General features: G+C 39.4%; 1 protein-coding gene across 2 annotated transcripts in view; it reads right to left on the reverse strand.

The window, feature by feature from the left end:
• Window positions 1-21,347, reverse strand: part of LOC135111515 (uncharacterized) — a 716,663-nt gene that overhangs the window by 598,700 nt on the left and 96,616 nt on the right. The gene's annotated exons all lie outside the window — the stretch shown is intronic.

The following is a 21,347-nucleotide window of genomic DNA, read 5'->3' on the forward strand; positions in this document are numbered from 1 at the left end:
CCTCAAACTGCATGACATTTTCATATTTTCCAAAATATGGAAGATGTTAAAAAATTGCGAAGAGTAAATCAAGAAACTTTAAAAACATTATGTAAAACAATTTAAAAGTAAATTTGTTTTTTTAATTTTATATGTATTCTTCAATACAAAAAAAATGCATAAATTGCATACACATTTTCAGTTTCATAGCTATTTTATTTTTCTTTTTAATACTTAGCATTCCCTGAAAATCTATGGGTAATTCAACCATATTTACTTGAGTTCTAGAACATGAACCTCTCATAAATCATCTCTTCCTAAAAAGTACAGCTAGAGAAGGTGAATATTTTTATACTGGTCCATATAACCTTTTGCAAATGTAACATTTTTATTATTGATTTGGTGGCCTGCATAGCCTTTGGGATTATTCTTAGGCAGGAACTGAAGAAATCTGGTGTGGTATGCTATATTGGCTTGAACAATTCTGTTCTGACACCTCAAGAGATCCTCACCTAGAATTTAAGACTGTTTACCATGTCTGGTATTTTCACATTTTCTTCTTCAATTTTCCATATTTGTTTATTTGTGTGAGTTACACTGAGATCCTCTTCCTTGAAGTCCTCAAAATATTTAATTTCATGCCGGCCACCATCTTCCCTGTTGATAACACCAACTTCCAGTGTTTACCTTGTATCACTCTCATTTCTCCCTTTCACCCACACTTCACACAAGACCCTATTATGGAGACAGGACTGAATGTTTGGTCCCCCTGCACAATCAAACTATCATAGGTAGATCCTTGGAGGTGCTGTGGATGCGTCCAATCAGCAGGGCAGCATGTGTGTGTGTGTGTGTGTGTGTGTGTGTGTGTGTGTGTGTGTGTGTGTGTGTGTGTGTGTGTGTGTGTGTGTGTGTGTTTCCTTGCCTCTGGTGTGACGCAGGACTGTGGCTGTGCAGCGCCATTGTCTCTAAAACTCTGGGTGTGTGTGTGTGTGTGTATGTATTTACCTAGCTGTATTTACCTAGTTTTGGTTTACAGGAGGAGAGTGATCTCATGGTATCCCGTCTCTATATCTATCCAGTTTGGTCTTAAAAGCATGGACAGTTATGACACTGACAACATCTTCACTGAGTTCATTCCATTTGTTCACACTTCTATGTGGAAAACTATACTTCTTGATGTCTCTTCTAAATTTAACTTTCTTTAGCTTCGTACTGTGTCCCCTTGTATTCTGTGTCTAAATTTATAAAACATTTTTGTCCACATTTTCCATACCATTTATCATTCAATAGATGTTTATTAAATCTCCTCTCTCTCTCCTATTTTCAAGGGTAGGAATTTCCAACATTTTTAATCTCTCTTCATAGGCTGACTTGCTCAACTACAGAACCATCTTAGTGACTGCTCTTTGTACTCTTTCTAATTTTACAATATTCCTCTTTGTATGAGGAGACCACACCACTGCTGCATATTCCAATCTTGGTCTTATCATAGAAATAAACAACTTTTCTATCATTCCTTCATCCAAATATGAGAATGCCATTTACTCTTTTTAACAAATTCATCATCTCTCCAGTAATTTTATCAATGTGTCTGTCCGGAGTCAAATTTTCAGTAACTGTTACTCCCAAATCCACTTCCTCTTTTGACTTCTTTAACTTCACACCATCCATCTCATAATGATATTGTATTTTTTTTCTTACTCTTACCAAACTCCATTACTTTACATTTACTTAAATTGAATTCCATTTGCCAAGATTTACTCCATCTATTTATCTTATTTAAATCATCTTGCAGTACCATACATTTTCTACCCTTATCAGCTTTGCATCATCCGCAAATAAGTTTGTGTAACTATCTATTTCTTCATTTATGTCGTTCACATATATTACAAACATTATTGGTCCCAACACTGACCCCTGTGGGACACCACTAGTTACTTTCAGCCAAGATGAATTTTGGTCTTGTATTACAGTTCTCATCTCTCTATCATCCAGATAATCCTCCATCCACTCCAACAGTCTTCCTCCAATTTTTCCATAATTTATCTTACATAGCAATCTTTGGTGTAGTACTTTGTCAAATGCTTTCTCCAAGTCTTAGTAGACACCATCCAGCCATCCCTCCTTCCTGCACAATATCGACTACCCTTGAATAAAAGGACAATAAGTTCATGGAGCATGATCTTCCCCTCCTAAATCCAAATTGACAATTTACCTAAACTTTGTATCTTTCCAAATGTCCCATTCATCTTTCCTTTATTGTTCTTTCACATAGTTTTCGTACAACACTAGTCAAGGACACTGGTCTATAATTTAGTGGGTTTTCGTTATTTCTTTCTTTGAATATTGGTGTAATATTTGCTCTCTTCCAATCTTTTGGTACTCTTCCCTGTGATAGTGATGTCTCCACTAAACTGTGAATTTTATCAGCCAGCTGTTCTCTACATTCCTTCAATATCCATTTTGATATTCCATCTAGACCAGTTGCTTTATTTACATCAAGTTCTTCCATCATCTTAAGTACACTTATCCCCCAGCTATAGCGGGTTTTGCTAACGCGGTTTAAAGCTATCACGGGAACAATAAAAAACACATTAAATGGGCTAACGCGAATCCTAGTGGAGCTATCGCGGCCCATGAGTCGTTATATGTCCAGGATGTTCACGTGACAGCTACGTCATATTTCTTGGCCAGATTTGCTTGCTAATTGGCTGAATTTGACTGACATATTAGGCCGTGATTGGCTTGCACACTCCCGCTTCCTTATCCAGCCACTCTCCCGCTCCCCCATCCCTCTAGTCCCTCCCGCCACAGTTGACTGAGTGGCACATGCCGTGCTGAATCTCAAGGTCACGCGTGTGTATCTCGGGACAATGGCCTCTACTCCCCCTCCTGGCCACCCAGGGAGATCGCTACCACCCAACCCGACCCAGCGAAAGGCAACAGCGGTGCCTGGGAAAGAAATCAAGAAGAGGAAGAACCTTACATATGCTGTGAAATGTGAGATAGTGAAATTGATCGAGAGTGGACAAAGTAAAAGTTCAGTGGGCGCTAAGTTCGGCATCAACGAGTCTACAGTGAGAGGTATTTACCTTAAGAAGGACCACATTAAGGCACATATGAACCTCACTAGTGATAGTGCTGGACATAATGCTGGACATAATGTGTGTTGTATGTATCTACTTCAAGGTACCAAAATGTGAATGGTATCTATAAATCATGGTGAGATGAGAGAAAAAAAAAGGTGCCAATATGTTGAATTGTGTTGCTACTCTGGCGGGCCACGAACAATTTTTTTTTCCCATGTATTCTTAACAATGGCTATCGCGTTTTTAGCTATCACGGCGATGTTAAGGGACCAATTTCTCGCGATAGCTGGGGGTTGAGTGTATTTCCTCATAACTGACTGGGACTGTACTTAGTATATTCCTCACTAACTTATCCCTTCCAGCATCAAATTCCCCTTCCACAGTAAATATCAATCTGAAACTATTGTTCATAATCTCAGCCATGTCCTGTGCATCCTCACAGATTTTCCCTTCAACTTTCAATCTTGATACACATTCCTTCTTCATCTTCCCATTAATATGTCTAAAGAATAGTTTGGGTTCATTTATACACTTAACTATTATATCTCTTTCATAGTTTCTTCTCTCCATTCTTATTATCTCAATGTAATTGTTTCTAACATCAATATATTCCCCCCAACTGCACCCAGTTTTCCTCTTTTTCCATCTATTCCAAGTATTTGACTTACAATTTCTAGCCTCTTTGCATTCTGTATTGAACCATTCTTTAGCCTTTCTACATCTTGCTCCTCCTCTAGGTACAAATTTCTCCACAGCAGAAATGTATATCCTTATAAATTCATCCCATTTTTTTTCCAAACATCTTCTGCATCTTCAAAGTCTTTCCAGTCTATGACAACAAAGTACTTTCTTAATTTTTCAAAGACAGCTTTACTATATCTAAATCTTTTCACCTTATAATTTTCATCAATGATTACATTTTCATTTTTCAAATTAAATTCCATCAACACATGATCACTTTTACCTAGAGGGCTATCATAGTGTATTGTTTCAATAATTTCCATGTCCTTGGTAAACACTAAATCAAGTCTTGATGGTTTATCTCTTCCGCTAAATCTGCTATCATAATCAACCCATTTAGTCATCAAGTTTTCCACCAACTAGTTCAATAGTCTATTACTCCATGAATTCTCACTTCCAGTAGTTGTCAATGTCTCCTTACAATTAAAATCATCATCAATAACTATATCACTACTTTCCATCACTATCTTTTCAAGACCTTTTAAACACATCTACCAGCATCTCTTTGTGTTCTTATTTTCACCAAGCATTGGTCATAGGTGGCACATACACTCCTACATAATTCATTATCCTTCCATTTTCACTTCTAATCATCACTTGTAGAATTTCAGACTTGTCTCCACTTTTTATTACTTTCTCCACTTTAACACATTTTTTTAGTCAGAATGATCACTCCCCCTACTCCCTTGTCACTTCTATTTTTCATCAATAAATAATATTTATCATCACCAATGTCAGGAGTTCCCCATTCATTTTTCTATTTTGTCTCACATAATACAGCAACATCCAGTGTGGTTCTGTTTAACAATTCATTTGATTCCATTTTAGTTGACATTAATTCATTTACATCAGTAAAACATAGCTTACTTATTGTTTTATATACCATTTCTTTATTCTCATGTCTCTTTCCAGAAAACTTCTCTTTTGTTCGTTGCTTGTTTTTTTTTTTTTTTTTTTTGTTTAGCCTCATTTACTAGCTCCTTTTCCTTCAACCTTTCAGTCTCACCCATATCCCTGTTTATCCATGCATTCCTGTATTCTTCATCTCCAGACAACCTCCAAGACCCATTAATTACTTCTTGTGTTGCAAACCTTATTCTTATGGATCTCATTTTTCTTCATATTTCCCAATTCTATGGAACTCTTCCACTTGCTTTACTACCTGACTGTCTTCATCCATCACTTTCATCAGTAACTTATTCAACATTCTTTTTCTTTCCCATTCTTTGAATTCTGCTTATTATTTTCTTTTCCTTTAAACCAAATACAATTACTTATTTATATTTTTCCACACTGTCTCTCACTAACTTGTGTGTGTGTGTGTGTGTGTGTGTGTGTGTGTGTGTGTGTGTGTGTGTGTGTGTGTGTGACTCACCTTCGGTCATTTGCTAGTCATCCAGCTAGCCATTACCCTATGGAAAGAGCTGAGATCATAGTGACCAATCTTGGGATAGGACTGAGACCATTTACACACCACACACCAGGACAGCAAGGTCACAACCCCTTAGGTTACATTCCACACCTACTTACTAATAGGTGAACAGGGGCTACACATTAAGAGGCTCGCCCATTTGCTTCACTGCACCCAGGATTCAAACCAAGGCCTTCTTGGTTGTGAGCCGAGCGTGCTAACCACTACACTACATGGAGTGTGTGTGTGTGTGTGTGTGTGTGTGTGTGTGTGTGTGTGTGTGTGTGTGTGTGTGTGTGTGTTTACTTAGTTGTATTTAATTAGTTGTATTGTACAGGGCATGACCCAAAGCTTTTGTCCTATCTCCATAACCATATTCATCCAATTTCTCTTTAAACATGTGTACACTGTTTGCCACAACCACCTCCTTCTTCAAATCATTCCAGATTTCAATAGTTCTATAAGGGAAGCTGTATTTCTTGATGTCACTTGAACATCCACTCTTTACTTTCTTCCCATGGTCCCTCATCCATCTCTCTTCCTCTTCCATCTGTGGTACCAAGTCATTTCTGTATTTTTTTCTATATCGTTTACTAATTTGTACATTGTTATTAGGTCTCCTCTTTCTCTTCTCTTTTCTAATGTTGATAACCCAATCTCTTCAAGTCTTTCTTCATAGCTTTCAATTCTGGCACCATCTTTGTCACTTTCCTCTGTATTCTTTCCAGTTTCCATTTATCTTTTTTTTTCTATGTGAAGCCCAAACTACTGCTGCATATTCCAATTTAGAATGTATCATGCTTGTTATAATTTTCTTCATCATTTCTTTAGCTAAATAGTTAAATGCCACCCTAATGTTTGTTAACGAGCTACATGTAGAGCTGAATATTCGGTTTATGTGCCTTCCAGGTGATAGTGTGTCCTGAATCATTACTACCAAATCTTTTTCTTCATTACTTTTCATTATCATTTTCCTTCCCATTTTGTAATTCCATGAAGGTTTCTTAACTTTTTCCTATTTCCAACATGTGGCATTTTCTGGCATTAAATTCTAGTTTCCATCTTTGGCTTCATGCATGCATCTTGTTAGTATCCTTTTGTAACTCCTTGCAGTCATTTTCATCCCTTATTTTAATTATTTTTGCATCATCAGCAAAAAGCTTTATATACCCATCTAGATGCTCTGTCATATCATTTATATATACAGTAAAATCCCTCTCATCCGGCATTCAAGTATCCGGCAGCTTCAAGTATCCGGCACATTTTTCCCCGAGCCTTAAAATCAATAAAAAAAATCAATGTGTACTCATAAAATTGATTAAAATTCCCGCACAAGGCATACTTTGTCCCCTCGCCACCAGAGCGCACTGCTTCGTGCCACCCGCGGCCCATTGCACTGTGTTTATTCAGTGATTCAGTCCCGCATGTGCACTGTTTATCGCCTGACCCCTTCATCATGCCTAAAGTTGTAGAAAAGAGGAAGCGTGCTGTGGCAGCGCGGGTGGCGACGCGCAGCACGGCGATCAGCTGATCTTTGTTATGGTAAGATGCATGAGTGTAGGGTGGTGATTGTGGACATAATTTCACTTCTATTCAAGTATCCAGCAACTTCTGGTATCCAGCATGTCGGCGGTCCCGTTGATGCCGGATAAGAGGGATTTTACTGTATCTGAAACATAATAGGTGCCAACACAGATCCTTGGGGTACCCCACTTGTCACTTCATGCCAAATTGAATTAGTGTCTCTGATTACTGTTCTTATTTCCCTCCCTTGTAAATAATTCTCCATCCATCTCAATGTTGCTCCCTTTAGTCCTCTTTCATTCTCTAGTTTCTATATTAGGCTTTTGTGGGGAACTTTATCAGATGCTGATGGATGCTCCCTTTAGTCCTTTTTCATTCTCTAGTTTCTACATGAGGCTTTTGAGGGGAACTTTATCAGATGCTTTCTTGAGATCCAGGTATACCGAATCAACCCATCCGTTCCTCTCTTGCACTCCATCTATTACTTTCGTATAAAAGCTCAGTAGATTCGTGACACAGGATCTCCCTTTCCTGAATCCAAATTGCTTTTCTGTAATTATCTTTTCATCTTCTAAATATTGCAACCATCTATCTTTAATCACTATTTCACAAAGCTTGTTTACAATACTTGTTAATGACACTAGTCTATAATTTAATGGTCCCATTTTATTTCCCCCTTTTATGTTAACTTTTCCATTCCCTTGGTACTTTTCCTTCTTTCAATATGCTGTTGATTATATCCCATATGGGTTCCTCTATTTGTTCTCTGCACTCTTTTAATATCCATCCAAGTACTTGATCTGGTACCATAGCTTTTCTAACATCCAGTTCTTTGAGCAGTTTCTTGATTTCTTGTCTCTTTATTTGTATCTTCTGTATTCCCTCATTCTGTGATACCACTTTCAGTGCCATAGTTTCCTTTGTAAACACAGATTGAAAACTCTCATTCATTAGTTCATCTCTTCAGTAGTTTCACAAATTATTCCTTCTCTTTTTAATTTGTTTATATCATCCTTATGTTTCATTTTTCCATTTACGTACCTGTAGAAGGGTTTGAGCTCTTCCTTGCATTTTCTTACTATGTCACTTTCAAAATGTCTTTCTTCTTCTCTTCTTATTATACCATATTCATTCCTTGCCTTTCTGTATTCTTCCCTAGTATTTGTGTTCAGTTTTCTCATCATTTTCCTCCATGTTGTCCTTTTTCTTTTTTTTAACTTCTACACACCTGGCATTATACTATTCATGCTTCTCAATTTTCACTATATAACTTGGTACAAACAGTTGTACCCTCTCTCTATACTTGCTCAAAATCTCATATTTTTCTTGCACTATTTTACCTTCAAATACCTCTTTCCAGTTAATTTTTTCATAAAATTCATTAAGCTCTGCAAAGTCTGGCTTAGCATAGTTCTGTCTCCCATTACTAAATTGTTCATTCCTGTGCAACACTATTTCCACCTGTAATATTATTTCTATTCTCACATGATCACTTCTTCGCATTGGACTTTGACAATGTATACTTGGTCTATTTTCTGGAGTTTTTGTAAGCACTAAGTCCAACTGTGATGGTTTTTCTTGTCTGCATCTTGTAGGTTTGTTCACCCACTGTCTCACTGTATTCACCATCATGTGTGAGTGTGTTTGTGTGTGTGCTTTGTCATTACCTCTGGTGTAGCATTGCTGCACTGGTGCAGCACCATTTTTTTTTCTTTTTGTAGGAGGGACAAAAATCTAATAAAAGAAAAAAAGCCCACTGAGATACCAGTCTCAAATAGGGTCCGAAGTGGTGGTCAAAAATTGAGGGATAAGTGTCTTGAAACCTCCCTCTTGAAGGAATTCAAGTCATAGGAAGGTGAAAATACAGGAGCAGGAAGGGAGTTCCAGAGTTTACCAGAGAAGGGGATCAATGATTGGGGATACTGGTTAACTCTTGCATTAGAGAGGTGGACAGAACAGAGGTGAGAGAAAGAAGAAAGACTTGCGCAGTGAGGCCAGAGGAGGACTGGAGGCATGCACTTAGCAAGATCAGAAGAGCAGTTAGCATGAAAGTAGCGGTAGAAGATAGCAAGAGATGCAACATTTCAGCAATGAGAAAGAGGCTGAAGACAGTCAGTTAGAAGAAAGGAGCTGATAAGACGAAAAGCTTTTGATTCCACCCTGTCTAGAAGAGCAGTATGAGTGGAACCCCCCCAGACATGTGAAGTATACTCCATACATGGATGGATAAGGCCCTTGCACAGAGTTAGCAGCTGAGGGGGTGAGAAAACCTGGCAGAGACATCTCAGAATGCTGTTTTAGCTAGAGATGAGATGTGAAATTTTCAGTTTAGATTATAAGAAAAGGACAGACCAAGAATGTTCAGTGTAGAAGAAGGGGCCAGTTGAGTGTCATTGAAGAAGAGAGAATAGTTGTCTGGAAGGTTGTGTCACACTGATAGATGAAGGAATTGAGCTTATGAGGCATTGAACAATACTAAGTTTGCTCTGCCCCAATCAAAAATTTTAGATCAGAAGTCAGGCATTCTGTGGCATCCCTGTGTGAACTGTTTACTTCCTGAAGTGTTGGACATCTGTGAAAAAACGTGGAAAAGTACAGAGTGGTATCATCAGTGTAGGAGTGGATAGAGCAAGAAGTTTGGTTTAAAAGATCATTGATGAATAATAGGAAGAGAGTGGGTGACAGGACAGAACCCTGAGGAACACCACTGTCAATAGATTTTGGAGAAGAACAGTGACCATCTACCACAGCAGCAATAGAACGGTCTGAAAGGAAACTTGAGATGAAGTTACAGAGAGAAGGATAGGAGGGTAGTTTGGAGATTAAAGCTTTGTGCCAGACTCTATCAAAAGCTTTTGATATGTCTAAGACAACAGTAAAAGTTTCACCAAAATCTCTAAAAGAGGATGACCAACACTCAGTAAGGAAAGCCAGATCAGCAGTAGAGCATCCTAGACAGAACCCATACTGGCGATCAGATAGAAGGTTGTGAGGTGATAGATGTTTAAGAATCTTCCTATTGAGGATAAATTCAAAACTTTAGATAGGCAGGATATTAAAGCAACAGGATGGTAGTTTGAGGGATTAGAACAGTCACCCTTTTTAGGAACAGGATGAATGTAGGCAAACTTCCAGCAAGAAGGAAAGGTAGATGTTGGCAGACAAAGTTGAAAGAGTTTGAATAGACAAGGTGTAAGCATGGAGGCGCAGTTTCGGAGAACAATAGGAGGGAACCCATCAGGTCCATAAGCCTTCCAAGGGTTTAGGCCAGTGAGGGCATGGAAAACACCATTGCAAAGAATTTTAATAGGTAGCATGAAGTAGTCAGAGGATGGAGGAGAGGAAGGAACAAGTCCTGAATCATACAAGGTTGAGTTTAAATCAAAGGTCTGAGCAAAGAGTTCACCTTTAGAGATAGATGTGATAGCAGTGGTGCCATCTGGTTGATATAAAGGAGGGAATGAAGAAGAAGCAAAGTTATTGGAGATGTTTTTGGCTAGATGCCAGAAGTAACAAGGGGAGTTAGATCTTGAAACATTTTGACACTTTCTGTTAATGAAGGAGTTTTTTGGCTAGTTGGAGTTGGAGCTAATTGGGCAGAAATGTAAAGTGAATGAGATTCTGGTGATGGAAAGCTCAAGTACGTTTTGAGGGCCACCTCTCTATCATGTATAATATGAGAACAGGCTGTTAAACCAAGGTTTGGAAAGTTTAGATCAAGAAAAAGAGCGAGGGATGTACCCCTCCATGCCAGACACTGTCACCTCTGTTATGCGCTCGGCACACAGAGACGGGTCTCTGTCATGGAAACTGTAGTCATTCCAAGGAAAATCAGCAAAATATCTCCTCAGGTCCCCCCAACTAGCAGAGGCAAAATGCCAGAGGCACCTCTGCTTAGGGGGATGCTGAGGAGGAATTGGAGTGATAGGACAAGATACAGATATGAGATTGTGATCAGGAGCCCAACAGAGAAGCAGAAGGATTAGAGGTCAGGAAAAGGTCAAGAATGTTGGGTGTATCTCCAAGACGGTCAGGAATACGAATGGGGTGTTGCACCAATTGTTCTAGGTCGTAGAGGATAGCAAAGTGGAAGGCTAATTCACTGGGATGGTCAGTGAAGGGAGAAGAAAGCCAAAGCTGGTGGTGAACATTGAAGTCTCCAAGAATGGAGATCTCTGCAAAAGGGAAGAGAGTCAGAATGTGCTCCACATTGGAAGTTAAGAAGTCAAAGAATCTCTTATAGTCAGAGGAGTTAGGTGAGAGGTATACAGCACAGATAAATTTAGTTTGAGAGTGACTCTGTAGTCGTAGCCAGATGGTTGAAAACTTGGAAGATTTTAACCTTCCGAGTTTTTGAGCATAGGCACGAGAGCAGGTTAAGTTGTTGTGCACATAAACACAATATCCAGCTTTGGATTGAAAATGAGGATAGAGAAAGTAGGAAGGAAGAGAAAAGGGGCTACTGTCAGTTGCTTCAGACACCTGAGTTTCAGTGAGGAAAAGAAGATGAGGTTTAGAAGAAAGGTGGTGTTCTACAGATTGAAAATTAGATCTTAGACTGCGAATGTTGCAGAAGTTAATGAAGAAAAAGTTGAGGGGGGTGTCAAAACACTTAGGGTCGTTATCAGAAGAGCAGTTCGACCTGGAGACATTTGTGGTCCCCTCCCTAGATGGGGAATCTGAGACTGGTGTAGGAGTCACCATGATAATTTTGAATTTTTCAGTGAAGGGTGTGTGTGTGTTATTAGGTGCTTGTAGTTTTGTGTGGAGGAAGAGTTGTCTTTAGAGATCAGGCTGTGACTGGTCCCTTGTGTTGTGAAACACAAAGGGAAATGTTCAGTGAGGTCACAGCTGGTTGCATGTACCAAAACAAAATCACGGTCAATTACACACCAAACCTGGCGACATGAGCAAGATCCACTGAGTTCCTTAGTATGATGCCATTTATTCCTTGAGGTAAGATACACCTTCATACAACTGAAATTGTGCCTGACTTTTAACATTCTTATTTTACATACATGTTCAACAAAACTTGAAGCTAATGAGAAACTTTTTTTTTTATAGAAAATAGCTTACTACCTAACAAAACAAATGATCTTATAAGTGAAATATGAGAGGGCTTCAAATCTCAGGTGAAAACCCCCACTTCATATTCAGAGCTTGAACCCAATTATTTATTTATTTTGTTTATTTATTTATTTTTTTCTATGCCTGTCCAAACTGAGGTGTGTCTTATAAGCCCACACGTTTTATAAGCCATCAGATGCTGTATTTATCATGTGCCTGGTTGCCATACTCAGAATTTGGCAAATGTTAGACAGATATTCAAAGGAAAGAATTTAAATCACATAATGTAACTATGTTTAATAGTAGATGAATATGATGTGTTGAAGGTACCAGTGATGTATTTCCATGCCTCTCTCTCTCTCTCTCTCTCTCTCTCTCTCTCTCTCTCTCTTTTTATAGAGCTGGTGTGGTTAGTTCTTTTGTCATGAATTGACTTATTTTGTTTAATGATGCTGCTCTGGCATACCAACATTACCGGATCAGAGGTATTCATTTTTTTATGATCGTTACCAGGTTGGGGATCACTGAAACCACAAAAAACAGCAACTGTGAAATTGGATCAAGGTGTTGGTAATACCTGTTATTAGGCTGGTAAAACTTTTGGTTGCGAACATTACCAAGCAACTGTGAAGTTGGCCCTTAGACTCTAATCTGATAGTTTGCCTAGTACAAAGTCTGGCAGAGCCACAGGCCAGGAAACTCCCAGAAAGGCCAATGCCTAAACGCTCAGGATAAAATGGTCAGACCATAGAGTTTTTCTTATGGCAGACTTTACTGACCAAATGAGGAATTCCCAGCTATGTTCTTCATGATGGGTTTCTGAAATTTTTATGACATCACAACTTCAGTCACATCTCTAAATCTATTTACCCACCAGCAAACAGTTCTCTCTAACTCTAGTAATACTAATTGCTTCTTAAATGTTTTTATTCCTGAGCACAGAGTAACTGCAGATGCTATTTTGTCACTAGCAATAGGAAGTTTAGTAGCCATTGATGGGTGATATGGAAGATATGCAACAGTAACTTAAGGAACCCAACACAAGAATAAGCTACACACACAAAAAATATCTTATAACTCAATTGTCAAATCTATACTAACAGTTAATAAATGAGTATGCCCAAGGTCACCATCTGTCATGAGTTGCCAGGTGAGACATTATCAGTGCTCTGCTTTCTCATGCAACCAGATCAAACTATCTATAGTTGAATGACACATGGGACACTGACACCGAATGAAAATTTTGTCATCGCTTTTGGTGCTGACTATATAATCTAACAACTAATCCACACTTGTGTTTATTCCCACCTACCATGATTAAAGATAACCAGATTGTGGAGTTAAAGGCCATGGGCTTGCCAAAGTAATAAAAAAAAATATCAGTCAATAACAACATAAGAAAAGAAAGGAAGCTGCAGAAACTATGAAGTTTACACATGACAGTCCCTTTGTAGTACCATTCTTATCATATCCCTATGGATACCCTCTACATATTCAGTTCTTAGCCAAAGAGTGTTACAACTAACTAATTAGTGAGCTATACATTTTACAGTACTTTACAGTGTACAGTTATAAACAATCTTTTCTTTTTCATTTCACACACTTAGATCTCATCAACATGAGCATTCTGAACCATAACTTCACATTCTAGAAATGAATATTAACATCACCTGCCGAAACAATAATCACTCCCAGTGAGGTCTAAAGCACTGTTCAGGGAGTGCTGTGAACTTATCATTAAACCCAGCTGTGACCTCACTGAACATTTCCCTTTGTGTCTCACAACACAAGGGGGCAGTCACAGCCTGCCCTCTAAAGACAACTCTCTTCCACACAAAACTACGAGCACCTAATAACACACACACCCTTCACTCAAAATTCCAAAATTATCATGACTCCTACACCAGCCTCAGAGTCCCCATCTGGGGAGGGTACCATAAATGTCCTCAGGTTGTACTGCCCTTCTGTCGACCACCCTAAGTGTCTTGACACCCCCCTCAACTTCTTCTTCATTAACTTCTGCAACATTAATGGTCTAAGATCTAATTTTCAGTCTGTAGAACACCACCTCTCCTCTTCTAAACCTCATCCTCTTTTCCTCACCGAAACTCAAGTGTCTGAGGCAACTAACAGTAGCCCCTCTTCTCTTCCCTCCTACTTTCTCTATCCTCATTTTTTATCCAAAGCTGGATGTTGCGTTTATGTGCACAATGACTCTGCTCTCGTGCCCATGCTCTTGAATCTTCCAAGTTTTCCACCTTCTGGCTATGACTACAGAGTCACTCTTCACAGTCTAAGATCTAATTTTCAATCTGTACAACACCACCTCTCCTCTTCTAAATCTCATCTTCTTTTCCTCACTGAAACTCAGGTGTCTGAGGCAACTGACAGTAGCCTCTTTTCTGTTCCCTCCTACTTTCTCTATCCTCATTTTCAATACAAAGCTGGATGCTGCATTTATGTGCACAATGACTTAACCTGCTCTCTTGCCCACGCTCTTGAATCTTCCAAGTTTTCCACCATCTGGCTACGACTAGAGTCACTCTCAAACTAAATTTATCTGTGCTGTATACCTCTCACCTAACTCCTCTGACTAAGAAATTCTTTGACTATTTAACTTTCAAAGTGGAGCACATTCTGACCCTCTTCCCTTTAGCAGAGATCTCCATTCTTGGAGATTTCAATGTTCACCACCAGCTTTGGCTTTCCTCTCCATTCAATGACCATCTTGGTGAACTACCCTTCAATTTTGCTATCCTCCACGACCTAGAGCAATTGGTGCAACACCCTACTCGTATTCCTGACCATCTTGGAGATACGTCCAACATTCTTGACCTTTTCCTGACCTCTAATCCTTCTGCTTATGCTGTCACCCTTTCTTCTCTGTTGGGCTCGTCCGATCACAATCTCATATCTGTATCTTGTCCTATCACTCCAAACTCTCCTCAGGATCCCCCTAAGCAAAGGTGCCTCTGGCCTTTTGCCTCTGCTAATTGGAGGTACCTGAGGAGCCATTTTGCTGATTTTCCTTGGAATGACTACTGCTTCCGTGTCAGAGACCCGTCTTTGTGTGCTGAGGACACAACAGAGGTGATAGTGTCTGGCATGGAGGCATACATTCCTCACTCTTTTTCTTGTCCTAAACCTTCTAAACCTTGGTTTAATGCAGCTTGTTCTTGTGCTATACATGGTAAAGAGGTGGCCCACCAGAATCTCATGCACTTTATATTTCTGCCCAGAACCATGCCAAGTCTGTTCTCCAAGTAGCCAAAAACTCTTTCATTAACAGAAAGTGTCAAAACCCTTCAAGATCTAACTCACCTCATGACTTCTGGCACCTAGCCAAAAATATCTCCAATAACTTTGCTTCTTCTTCTTTCCCTCCTTTATTTCAACCAGATGGCACCATTGCTATCACATCTATTTCTAAAGCTAAACTCTTCGCTCAAACCTTTGCTAAAAACTCTACCTTGGACGATTCAGGGCTTGTTCCTACCTCTCCTCCAGCCTCTGACTACTTCATGCCACCTATTAAAATTCTTCGCAATGATGTTTTCCATGCCCTCGTTGGCCTAAACCCTCAGATGGCTTATGGACCTGATGGGGTCCCTTCTATTGTTCTCCAAAACTGTGCCTCCTTGCTTGCACCTTGCCTAATCAAACTCTTTCAGCTCTGTCTGTCAACATCTACTTTTCCTTCTTGCTGGAACTTTGCCTGCATTCAGCCTGTTTCTAAAAAGGGTGACCGTTCTAATCCCTCAAACTACGATGCTATTGCTTTAATTTCCTGCCTATCTAAAGTTTTTTAATCTATCCTTAACAGGATGATTCTTAAACATCTATCACTTCACAACCTTCTATCTGATCGCCAGTATGGGTTCCGTCAAGGCTGCTCTACTGGTGATCTTCTGGCTTTCCTTATTGAGTCTTGGTCATCCTCTTTTAGAGATTTTGGTGAAACTTTTGCTGTTGCCTTGCACATATCAAAAGCTTTTGATAAAGTCTGGCACAAAGCTTTGATTTCCAAACTACCCTCCTACGGCTTCTATCCCTCTCTCTGTAACTTCATCTCAAGTTTCCTTTCTGACCGTTATATTGCTGCTGCGGTTGACGGTCACTGTTTCTCTCCTAAATCTATTAACAGTGGAGTTCCTCAGGGTTGTCCTGTCACCCACTCTCTTCTTATTATTCATTAATGATCTTCTAAACCAAACTTTTTGTCCTATCCACTCCTACGCTGATGATACCACCCTGCACTTTTCATGTCTTTTCATAGACGTCCAACCCTTCAGGAAGTAAACATTTCATGCAGGGAAGCCACAGAACACTTGACTTCTGATCTTTCTAAAATTTCTGATTTGGGCAAAGCAAACTTGGTATTGTTCAATGCCTCAAAAACTCAATTCCTCCATCTATCAACTTGACACAACCTTCCAGACAACTACCCCCTCTACTTCAATGACATGCAACTGTCCCCTTCTTCTACACTGAACATCTGCGGTCTGTCCTTTACTTATAATCTGAACTGGAAACTTCACATCTCATCTCTAGCTAAAACAGGTTCTATGAGGTTAGGCGTTCTGAGACGTTTCCACCAATTTTTCTCACCCCCCTGCTGCTAACTCTGTACAAGGGCCTTATCTGTCCATGTATGGAGTATGCTTCATATGTCTGGCAGTGTTCCATTCATACTGCTCTTCTAGACAGGGTGGAATCAAAAGGTTTTTGTCTCATCAACTCCCCTCTTCTAACTGACTGTCTTCAGCCTCTCTCTCATCACCACAATGTTGCATCTCTAGCTGTCTTCTACTGCTATTTTCATAATAACTGCTCTTCTGATCTTGCTAACTGCATGCCTCCCCTCCTCCTGTGGCCTTGCTGCCCAAGACTTTCTTCTTTCTCTCACCCCTATTCTGTACACCTCTCTAATGCAAGAGTTAACCAGTATTCTCAATCATTCATCCCTTTCTCTGGTAAACTCTGGAACTACCTGCCTGCTTCTGTATTTCCATCTTCCTATGAATTGAATTCCTTCAAAAGGGAGGTTTCAAGACACTTATCCTTCAATTTTTGACTACCACTTTGGACCCTTTTATGGGACTGGCATCTCAGTTGCCATTTTGTTTTTTATTGGATTTTTGTTGCCCTTGGCCAGTGTCCCTCCTACATAAAAAAAATAAATAAATAAATAAAATCAACAATGAAATTCTTCAGAGAATTACTTTTGATTTTCATGTGGCAGTAGACAATGCATGAGACCAGTTGGATCCTCATGGTCGACTGTCTTTGGTTACACTTTTGTCTAATGCCAATCATGTGGCTACTGTTAGGTTAGGATTTGTATGGATAGGTTACATTAGGTTAGATTTATTAAGTTAAATTAGGTTAGGTTAGATTTGGTGGTAAATTTGCAGTTTCAGCCAATACTCCCATCCTCTTTATCTCTCACTAAAGCCAACAAGCATAAGGGCTTGGTGAGAATGTGAGGTTATTTGGGTGGGGCAAGCCAAAAATTAGTTTTTTTTCGACATTCATAAAAAGTCTCAGGATGACATACGGCATATTTAAAAAACGGGAAATTTCTACACTATCCTACACAATGTAACCAATCTAACCTAATCTAACCTAACCTGGGGGGCTTTGCCCCCCACATTCCCCCCTTAAGGTCACTAACCTATTACCTAACCTAACCTCCTAACCCCATCTCCATAAGGTAAACTAATGTAACATAACATTTTGTAGCTTCCTACATTCTGTCAGTCATCACTACATACCAGCAGTAATTACTTAACGAAAAATACCCTAAGAGGTTGAGGGAACTGGTGATAAACTGCCAGTTTGTATATTCACAGCCAGCACACGTCTCCCTTCCATCACCATGGTCTAACTGGTGCAGCACAGAAAGTCATGGGTGCTGCTTCCTCCTCTGAACACACTTGCCTATATGTGATTGGGCAACAAGTTTCCATGTGACCTGATTCACAGTAGGTAACCCCACGTCATCATAGTTCTTAACACGTGACTCAATGTCACGTCACCAATGTACATGTGTATCACTGATAACAAATATACACTTTGTATCCCACAAGAGACAACTGGAGGTGGATCTAAGCTAGAATTGACTTAAACCTTCAGAATTCTCTTCTGAAGTTATCATTAATTTCTGAATAGGTAAAATAGAGTTAGAAATGCTCCAAACAACGAGATATAGATCCTGCAAAGGGCTATAGTTACATACTGTGTATTGCTTGAAACTGCAATAATACTGATTTTGTTATGTTACATTAGATTACATTAGGTAAGATTAAGTTTGGTTTGGTTAGGTAGCAAGTGAATTACACAAGTTACTTTGTTGCAATATTACTGTCTACATTTAAATCTATATGTGTGTGATACGTAATAGTTTACATGGGGCAAGATTTTCATATTTCATCACTTATCATTCACTTTAATAACATACTTATGGTATGTTATGGTTTAGTATTGAAAAATGAATTCCTGAAAATGAAGCTCTGGTGATCTGCATCCTTGTGTGACCAATAACAAGTATGGAATAATTTGTTTCAATAAATGAAATCAAAATGCACTGACTGTCCACCAATCAGTGTCATTCAGGTAAATATAGAGTCCTTTCCCGGCCTAATTATTGGTCTATTCCCATCCATTCTTTCACACATACCTTTAGATACACATAAAACATAAATGATGAGGAGAAGTCCCCCATCCTTATGGAGGAGTTCATGAAGCCCCCAGTTAGGTTAGGTTTGTTAGTGTTAGCTTAAGTTAGGTTAGATTAGTGTCCTTAAGGTGGGATCCAGGGGGTGGTAAAAGCCCCCGCCCAGTTTGGTTAGGTTGGTTGCCATGGACTTTCACATATATTATCTAACCAATATTTACGTTCTCTGTATATCTAAAGGTATATGCGAAAGAATAGGAGAAAATAGACCAGTAATAAGACCGGGAAAGGACTCTATGACAATTACCATATGTTTGAGCCGGTGGTGAAACCATGGTGTTTGATGCTGTCTTTATCATTATGATCATTATTATTCTGGCCTTCAAACTTACCACAATTCAATGCTTTTCGCGATTTTCCCCAACCTAAAACTCCAGAATTCTCACGCTTCCCTTATCATCGGTGGTGAGGGAAGGATATCTCAAAATGTACCGACTGGCAGCGGAAATGAAGGTCTGATTAGTTCAAAACACAGAAAAAATAATTGAAAATGTTCTGATTTCACCAACACAGGCACCCTTGTGAATTTGTTAAAGAAAAAAAAAAATCAGTTGTGTGTTACCTGGCAGCGGCCGCCATAATAAATTGAAACGTATTCAATTCGATGGACCAGACTTTTTTGAGAAATTTAGGTATAAATATTTTTTTCTTTATTTGAACAAACTAAAATGTATTAAGGACTACAAGAAAATTAACCACGGATATTTACCTAGTGGTCATGAAGTTTTCATGCTGTCCGGCTGAGTTAGTTCCCCTGTATTGAGATCTTAGTAAGCTAGTAGGCATGACGGCTAGAATTCTGGAGACTGGAGTGTTCTCGATTGTCGTGATGGCGGCTTGACAGCGGCCTCGCCACTTTCCCACGTGTGTGGAGCATAGACGGATGGTTTGTGGTTTAGCTCTCCATACTGAGCGCACTGTGTAAAGAAAGTACACTAAGACTCTACTTACGGTAGAATCTAAACGAATTTCGGATCTTCTGGAGCAGGAATTCTGCATGTCGGATGAACAACGGTTAGAATTGATGCATTGCATGCAGATTAATAACCTCCTTGGCAGAGTGCTTGTTTCGTAGTCATCTTTTTCAACGGTACTTCTGAATTCTATATTGAACTTCCTGTCAACATTTTTTTTCTTTTGTTTTTACCAATATCTTATATTTATAACTTTTCATAGCTATTTCTGAAAGCAAATTTTAATTTTCGATAATGGAAGAGGAAAAACACCCCTGCAGTCTGGGAAGCACTTTTTTTTTTTTTTTTTTTATGAATACGCAAGTGTTTTCTTTCTTTCTATTAAAATCATATGTTGTACCTTGGTAGATTTTTATCCACAACACTTACTACATAGGCCATGGCTTTTCATTAATTTATTTATTGATTAAATAATTTATTGTCTAAAAATTATCAGTGTTATCATTTATGTCGATTTTTCCCAAGCTTTTGATGCGATTATCCACATAATTCACCTTGACAAATTGTATTACTATAGCATGCATTTATGGTTCAAGGACTATTTAACAGTCACAGTCTGCCTCTAAAGACATCTCTCTTCCTTCACACAAAACTACATGCACCTAATTACACATACACCCTTCACTCAAAATCCTAAATTCAATATGGCGACTCCCACAAAAGCCTCAGAGTCCCCGTCTGGAAAAGGAACCACAAATGTCTTGGAGACTTCAGTGTTCACCTCCAGCTTTGACTTTCCTCTCGTTTCACTGACCCTCCTGGTAACTAGCTATCTTCCATGACCTAAAGCAACTGGTGCAACACCCTACTCGTATTCCTGACCATCTTGGAGATACGCCCAACACTCTTGACGTTTTCCTCACCTCTAATCCTTCTGCTTACCGTTACCCTACCTTATCCGTTGGGCTCCTCCGATCACAACCTCATATCTGAATCTTGTCATATCGCTCTAATCCCTCTTCAGGATCCCCCAAAGCAGAAGTGCCTCTGGCGTTGTGCCTTTGCAAAGTGGGGGAGCCTCAGGAGATATTATGCTGATTTTCTATAGAATGACTACTGCTTCCGTGTCAGAGACCTGAGCTGAGCTCATAACAGAGGTGATAGTGTCTGGCATGGAGGTGTACATTCCTCACTCTTTCTCTCGCCCGAAACCTTCCAAACCTGTTCTCGTGCTATACATGATAGAGAGGCGGCCCACAAAAGGTACATACTTGAGCCTTCCATCCAACTAGCCAAAAACTCCTTCATTAATAGAGTGTCAAAATCTTTTGAAATCTAACTCCCCTTATGATTCCTGGCAGCTAGCCAAAAATATCTCTAATAACTTTACTCTTCATCTTTTCCTCCTTTATTTCAAACAGATGTCACCACTGCCATTTCATCTGTCTCTAAAGCTGAACGCTTCTCTCAAACGTTTGCTAAAAACTCCATCGTGGATCATTCAGGGCTTGTTCTTCCCTTTCCTCCACCCAACTACTTCATGCTACCTATTAAGATCCTTTGCGATGATGTTTTCCTTGCCCTCGCTGCCCTTAAACCTCGGAAGGCTTATGAACCTGGTGGGGTCCCTCTTATTGTTCTCCGAAACTGTGCCTCCATGCTTGCACCTTGCCTAGTCAAACTCTTCCAGTTTTTTTTCTCTCAACATTTACCTTTCCTTTCTGCTGGAAGTTTGCCTACATTCAACCTGTTCCTATAAAGGGTGACCGCTCTAATCCCTCATACTACCTTCCTACTGCTTTAATTTCCTGCCTTTCTAAAATTTTAAAATTTATCCTCAACAGAAAGGATTCTTGAACATTTATCACTTCACAACCTTCTAC

Source organism: Scylla paramamosain, chromosome 22 (genome assembly GCF_035594125.1).
Source record: "Scylla paramamosain isolate STU-SP2022 chromosome 22, ASM3559412v1, whole genome shotgun sequence".
Lineage (NCBI taxonomy): Eukaryota > Metazoa > Arthropoda > Malacostraca > Decapoda > Portunidae > Scylla > Scylla paramamosain.